Here is a 7,733-nt window from a genome sequence, read left to right as displayed (position 1 = left end):
TTTATGACAATCCAGAAAAAATAGAGGGAAACCAAAAGGCGGACATAAAGACAATGTACTAGAAATCATTGAATTCACCATCTTTGGACGATCGATGTCAATGTTCATGTTCGTAAGCCCCAACCTCAGTTCTATTTAACATTTACTCTCAATGTTCAATGGCGATTCTTACTAACAAGGTTTAGATTGGATATTCTGCATTTTCTGCTTGCTTTCCCGAAACAAGGGGGTTGGTGTGAGAGGCTGCCCCCTTGTCCATGTAATAACAGGGTTAGCCAAAGCACCATACATGTGGTCCTCTTTTGCTCCTTATACCAAGAGCCAAGAATCCGGTTTATTAAACCAATTCTGAAGGGGCGGCAACCTTGCACTTATAAGGAAGGGTATGATTACCTGTCATCACTATCCTCTGTTGAAACCTGCTGTGCCATGTTAAATTTTATCAGAGTTTCGCTAAAGATTAGGAAGGGCTATGGCTAGTACCAATATGTATATAATGTTCTCTGGCCAAAAATGATGCACTTATATTTTTATAATGGTCCTTTTATTATGTCTTTTATGAATGTTGGTAAATTGTGTACTTAAAATGCTCTTTTCTTTTATGAGGTACGATGGTTTGTATGTTCAGTACTTTTATGATCCATTTTATGAATCGAATAAAGTTTTGAAATGTCAAAATGACTGGCATGGGGCACAGAAGGCAAAAGGGGCGTGACGGCAGGGGAGTAGCGGCGGGAAGTGGAGAGCGGGGGTGGGGGGCACAGAGCGGAAGTGCGCAGAACGGGCGGCAAACAGGGGGCAACCAACAGTTAAACAAAGCAACAATCAGCAATAAAAAATAAAAGGAACAAACAGCAGAGACAGGTACCGGGGCACACCAGCGGCGAACCCTTGGCAGCAGCAGCAGGGGCAAACACGGGCAGTCACAGGCAACCAGGGGGAGCCATGCGGCGTGGGGAGTGACCAGAGGTCAGGTCACACTCACTGCCGTGCGGCGCCCTCCATAAGAGGCCAAGTGGGAGGGAGGAGCAGCTGGGAGGCGGGAGCTGGGTGGCCAATCGGTGACGGGCATGGGGCACAGAAGGCAAAAGGGGGCAGGCTGCAGGGGAGTAACGGCGGGAAGTGGGGAGCGAGGTGGAGGGCACACAGGGCGAGGGCGGAGAACGGGCGGCAAACAGAGGGGCAACCAACAGTTAAACAAAGCAACTATCAGCAATAAAAAATAAAAAGAACAAACAGCTGAGACAGGTACCGGGGCACACCAGCGGCGAACCCTTGGCAGCAGCAGCAGGGGCAGACATGGGCAGTCACAGGCAACCAGGGGGAGCCCTGTTGCGTGGGGAGTGACCAGAGGTTAGGTCACTTTGACCCTGGTCCCCATTGGGGGAACAATGGATAAAACCCAGATAATTGTGACTGGGGTGAATGTTTGCATTGTTCAGCATTTCGTAGGTCATTTGTCCCCATATTGTATCCACACAGTTGCTGTCCCTGTTAGTTGGTGTGCAATATTCGGGGATCCATCGAGATATTTATTCATCCTTTTCTAATTTAACAAATGCTGCACTTCCTTCTGAGTACGAACCTAATTTTTTTTTCTGAAACCATGTAATATATTTTGACTAACAATTCTGATTCCTCTCTAAGCTCTCCAAACTCGCATACCACTCAATCAATGACTTAAATGGCTAATTTGCACGGAACATGTTTGCATATCTTCAAGTTGCTGCTATGTAACCTTATTAATATGGGGGAAGCATTTGCCAATCATGAGGTACCATCACACCTAAACTTGTATGGTCTACTGGTGGTATGGCCAATGACCCAGTGATTTAGGTTTGTGGTCACAATCATTGAGGTGGATATTGCTGCGTTAGCATTTAGCTTCCTGTTCATGCCCTAAGCACTTTACAATAAGAGACCCTTAAAGTGTATGGCCTATATACCTCACCTACACAACAGATGTTTACAATTCAAAGCTTTGAAACTTTAACTTGCTGTACAAATCCTTTTTTTCTTTTTAGCTCCTCAAATATAAGCCAAGGATAGTGGTAGGGTTTTTATCTACACTTGAAGCAGTATCAGTACAATCCAGCTAATATGGCATACCATTAAAGTACATCTGGACAATGGTTCCAACTATAAAGACTGACGGATTTCACTGCAGTTTTAAATTAAGAGGTGGTTCACCTTCATTGTTTTTTAATTGTAAGTTTTATTTAACTGATCAATAAACTACTCATTCATTCAATTCGACTAACAACAAATTTCTGTATTACATAGCATTAGTAATTGACCAGTAAAGCAAATGATGTCTGCTGGGCACTGGGATGTCCTCTGCCAGCCACTTTCATCTAATGACTCTCTCATTCAGGCATTGGTACTAATCCGCCTAGACTACTGCAACACCCTCTTGGTCTCAGCCAATGAGTCCTTATTGAGCGGGCTGCAGGTAGTCCAAAACACCATTGTGCGCCTTGTCTCGAATGCCCCTCCAAGAACGGCCTCTTCCCCAAGGCTGTGAATGGCAAGGGCCCAATTTATCTTGCAAGGAAATTCAACCACTACATTCCCACAAGGTCCCTGCACTCAGGAACTAAATCTCTTCTCCTTGTTCCTGTTAAAAAAATCAAGGATGGGTGGGAAAGCTTATTCTCACCCTGCCCCGATCTATTGGGACCAGCTCCCCACCCACCTGCGACAATGCTCTGACCACCTTCAATTTAGAAGGCTCCTCAAAAGTGTGTTATTCTAACTTTTTCTATGTTTCGGCCAACTGCTGCACGTCGACAGCACAGAGATACCCCTTCAGGCGCTCTACAAATAAATAAATAAATAAATGAGTCAAAGCTTATTTTTTTAAACACTGTTTTCATCTTGCAGTAATGATGTGCATTGTCTCCTTATACAAGATGTCAGCCAATCTCACAATATGAGTGGTTTTGTGAGTGTTATTTCACATTGTTTCTGCTCTGGATCTGCCAGGGACTGCCAGATATAATATTTCATGTGCTGGTATGCTTTAATGGTCTGGAGATGTTGCTTCCATCTTCATGTCCTCTTGCCTTGAGGAATGCAGATCTTACTGGTTCCGTTACAGCCAGGCTTCTTTGCCAAATAACATTGCTCAAAAAGTGGCCACCAAGAAATAATTGTAAAAGTCTTGTGGATTTCATTTTGACTCTCCAAAGGATGTCTTAGAATTCAGCAAATGTGCGGGACATGATCAGTTCAGTAAATATTTCTGCAACAGTTTGTTCATATTCCAGACTGGCAACTATCAGCATATAATAATGTTGTATCCTAATAAGTAGATATGTGGCGTGAATTGACGCCGGACAAGATGGCGGTGTCCTGCTGAAGCCTCGGGAGTTGGCACACTGAGCAGCAGCAAGGATGCGATTTCCCTCCTTAAGAATGCTTTCTTTCCTGCTAAAGGACCTTCTGAAAAGAGCGCACTCTAGGTTTCGCCAGCAACAGGCTTTGGCAGAACATGAAAGCCTCATTTTAGTGAAGCACTCCTGTACCTCACACGAGGCCGCCATGTTACGAGCGAGAGATGCACGAAGAAAGAGGACAGACGCATTATAAAAAAACAAAGGGGCAGATTTACAAGCCCCTTGCGCCTCTTTTATGCCGCCGTTGCGTCACTTTTGTGATGTAGCGGCAGCGCAAAAGATGCGCCATGGTGTGGGGTATTTACAACATGACGGATCTCCCAAATGCGTCACATTGTAAAGCCCTGCACCAGAAGGAGGCGTTCCTGCGAAGGGGGGGGGGCGTTCCGGGGCAGGAACGCCTCCTAAAAGTGGCTGAGTGAAATCTACAAGATTTCACTCAGTCACTTTGGAGCCCATGCTGCGTCAATACCCTGCGCCTGCTTGAAGCAGGCGTAAGGATTGACGCAGCATTGTTAAGATAGGGCCCTCCAGAGCATTGCTGGTGCTGCCTTTACGGCCCAGATGCATCACGCATCTATGCCGTTTTTGCCCAATGGTGCACCGCTTTGTAAATGCAGCGCATCCAGGGTGGCGGAGCTGTGGCACACAATAACTGGCGCATCCCTGCTGATATGCATGGATGCGCCACTTATTGTAAATCTGCCCCATAATTTTGCCCAATTTCAATGAACACGGAAAGCAGTACTACATTTCTCATTGTTTTTTAGGCTTTTCTTTATAACACTATGAGAAGTCGTTCCTTCCTGTTTAAGCTGTTTATTCGTATAAGGTGTTGCTATCCTAATAAAACACTTATTCCAAGTGTCAGAGGAACAGGTGCTAATTATCTCGGTACACAGTCAAAATATCGAGTTACTTATGTCAACTAGCAGTAATATCGAGTTTTTAACATCGAAGGTAAGAAATGTCGATGCAGTAAATATCGTTGTTAAAAATATTGATTTGTATGTTTTGTAAGTAATATCGAGTTAAGTAATGTCGACATCAGAAATATCGATATATATATTATCGAAATGTCAAAATATCGACATGTAAAAATATATGTGTTTAATATTTTTTTAATTAGGAATGTTAAATATTTTTGCAATAATATTTAATAATAATATAAAATATTTTTATAATGTATTATATATTTTAGGGGCGGGATGTTGGGTTTATCGGGGATAAGGGTGGGGAGTGTTTTAAAAATATATAGAGAGAATTTAATAATTATTAAAATATTAAATAGAAATAGGACATTTAAATTAAAAAATAATTAAACATTTTAGGAGCAGGATGTTGGGTTTATAGGGGATAAGGGTGGGGAGTGTATTAAAAATATAAATTGAACATTTAATATTTTTTAAAAAATGTAAATAGAAATCAGAATTAGAAATTAAAATTTAGAAATATGAAAATGAAATTAGAAATTAGAAATTATATAAAAATTTTAGGAGCGGGATGTTGGGTTTATAGGGGATAAGGGTGGGGAGTTTTTTAAAAATATACGTAAGAAATATAATAATTTGAAACAAAATGTAATACAAATAGGAATTAGAAAATAAAATTTAGAAATCGGAAATTGAAATAAGAATGTAGAAATTATTTAAATTTTTAGGAGCGGGATGTTGGGTTTATAGGGGATAAGGGCGGGGAGTGTTTTAAAAATATACATAGAAAATGTAATATTTTGTTAAAAAATTAAATAGAAATAGGAATTAGAAATTAAAATTTAGAAATAGGAAATTGAAATTTGAATTTCGAAATAATTTAAAAAATCTAGGAGCAGGATGTAAGGTTTATAGGGGATAAGGGTGGGGAGTGTTTAAAAAATATATATATAAAATTAATTTTTTTGAAACATAAAACATTTGATTAAGGAATTAGAAATTTAAATTTTGAAATAGGAAACAGAAATTTGAAATTTGAAATTAAATTTAATTTTTTACAGTGGGATGTTGGGTTAAATGCGTTACGGGTGGGGAGTGTTTAAAATATATATACAGAGATTTTATTATTTAGTCAAATAATAAAATAGAAATATGATTTAGAATTTAAAACTTAGAAATAGGAAATTGAAATTTGAATTTAGAAATTAAAATAAATTTTTTGAAGTGGAATGTTGCATTTATAGGGGATAAGGGTGGGATGTTTTTAACAAAAAATGTACATAGTTAGAGTGTCCAGCATCTACCCTAATTAAATATAGATTGGAGTGGGAATAGTAAATTAAATAGGTTCCGTGTCCAGCACCTACCATAATTAAATGTAGATTGGAGTTGGAATAGTAAATTAAATAGGTTCAGTGTCCAACACCTACCCCAATTAAATGTAGATTGGAGTTGGAACAGTAAATTAAATAGGTTCCGTGTCCAGCACCTACCATAATTAAATGTAGATTGGAGTTGGAATAGTAAATTATATAAATTCAGTGTTCACCACCTACCCTAATTAAATGTAGATTGGAGTTGGAATAGTAAATTAAATAGGTTCAGTGTCCAGAACCTACCCTAATTAAATGTAAAATGGAGTTGGAATAGTAAATTAAATAAGTTCAGTGTCCAGCACCTACCCTAATTAAATGTCGATTGGAGTTGGAATATTACATTATATAGGTTCAGTGTCCAGCAACCACCCTAATTAAATGTAAAATGGAGTTGGAATAGTGAATTAAATAGGTTCAGTGTCCAGCACCTACCCCAATTAAATGTAGATTGGAGTTGGAATAGTAAATTAAATAGGTTCAGTGTCCAGCACCTACCCCAATTAAATGTAGATTGGAGTTTGAATAGTAAATTAAATAGGTTCAGTGTCCAACACCTACCCAAATTAAATTTAGATTGGAGTGGGAATAGTAAATTAAATAGGTTCAGTGTCCAGCACCTACCCTAATTAAATGTAGATTGGAGTTGGAATAGTAAATTAAATAGGTTCAGTGTCCAACACCTACCCAAATTAAATGTAGATTGGAGTTGGAACAGTACATTAAATAGGTAAAGTGTCCAGTACCTACCCCCATAAAATGTAGATTGGAGTTGGAATAGTAAATTAAATAGGTTCAGTGTCCAGCACCTACCCTAATTAAATGTAGATTGGAGTTGGAATAGTAAATTAAATAGGTTCAGTGTCCAGCACCTACCCCACTTAAATGTAGATTGGAGTTGGAATAGTAAAGAAATAGGTTAAGTGTCCAGCACCTACCCTAATTAAATGTAGATTGGAGTTGGAATAGTAAATTAAATAGGTTCAGTGTCCAGCACCTACCACAATTAGATGTAGATTGGAGTTGGAATAGTAAATTAAATAGGTTCAGTGTCCAGCACCTACCCCAATTAAATGTAGATTGGAGTGGGAATAGTAAATTAAATAGGTTCAGTGTCCAGCACCTACCTCAATTAAATGTAGATTGGAGTGGGAATAGTAAATTCAATAGGTTCAGTGTCCAGCACCTACCCTAATTAAATGTAGATTGGAGTTGGAATAGTAAATTAAATAGGTTCAGTGTCCAGCACCTACCCCAATTAAATGTAGATTGGAGTGGGAATAGTAAATTAGATAGGTTCAGTGTCCAGCACCTACCCCAATTAAATGTAGATTGGAGTGGGAATAGTAAATAAAATAGGTTCAGTGTCCAGCACCTACCCTAATTAAATGTAGATTGGAGTTGGAATAGTAAATTAAATAGGTTCAGTGTACAGCACCTACCCTAATTAAATGTAGATCGGAGTTGGAATAGTAAATTAAATAGGTTCAGTGTCCAGCACCTACCCCAATTATATGTAGATTGGATTGGGAATAGTAAATTAAATAGGTTCAGTGTCCAGCGCCTACCCTAATTAAATGTAGATTGGAGTTTGAATAGTACATTAAATAGGTTCAATGTCCAGCACCTACCCAAAATAAATGTTGAGTGGAGTGGGAATAGTAAATTAAGTAGGTTCAGTGTCCAGCACCTACCCTAATTAAATGTAGATTGGAGTTGGAATAGTAAATTAATTAGGTTCAGTGTCCACCACCTACCCCAATTAAATGTAGATTGGAGTTGGAATAGTAAATTAAATAGGTTCAGTATCCAGCACCTACCCCAATTAAATGTAGATTGGAGTTGGAATAGTAAATAAAATAGGTTCAGTGTCCAGCACCTACCTCAATTAAATGTAGATTGGAGTGGGAATAGTAAATTAAATAGGTTCAGTGTCCGAGACCTATTCTAATTAAATGTAAAGTGGAGTTGGAATACTAAATTAAATAGGTTAAATGTCCAGCAACTACCCTAATTAAATGTAGATTGGA

Source organism: Lissotriton vulgaris, chromosome 10 (genome assembly GCF_964263255.1).
Source record: "Lissotriton vulgaris chromosome 10, aLisVul1.2, whole genome shotgun sequence".
NCBI lineage: Eukaryota > Metazoa > Chordata > Amphibia > Caudata > Salamandridae > Lissotriton > Lissotriton vulgaris.
This window is presented reverse-complemented; position numbering follows the sequence as displayed.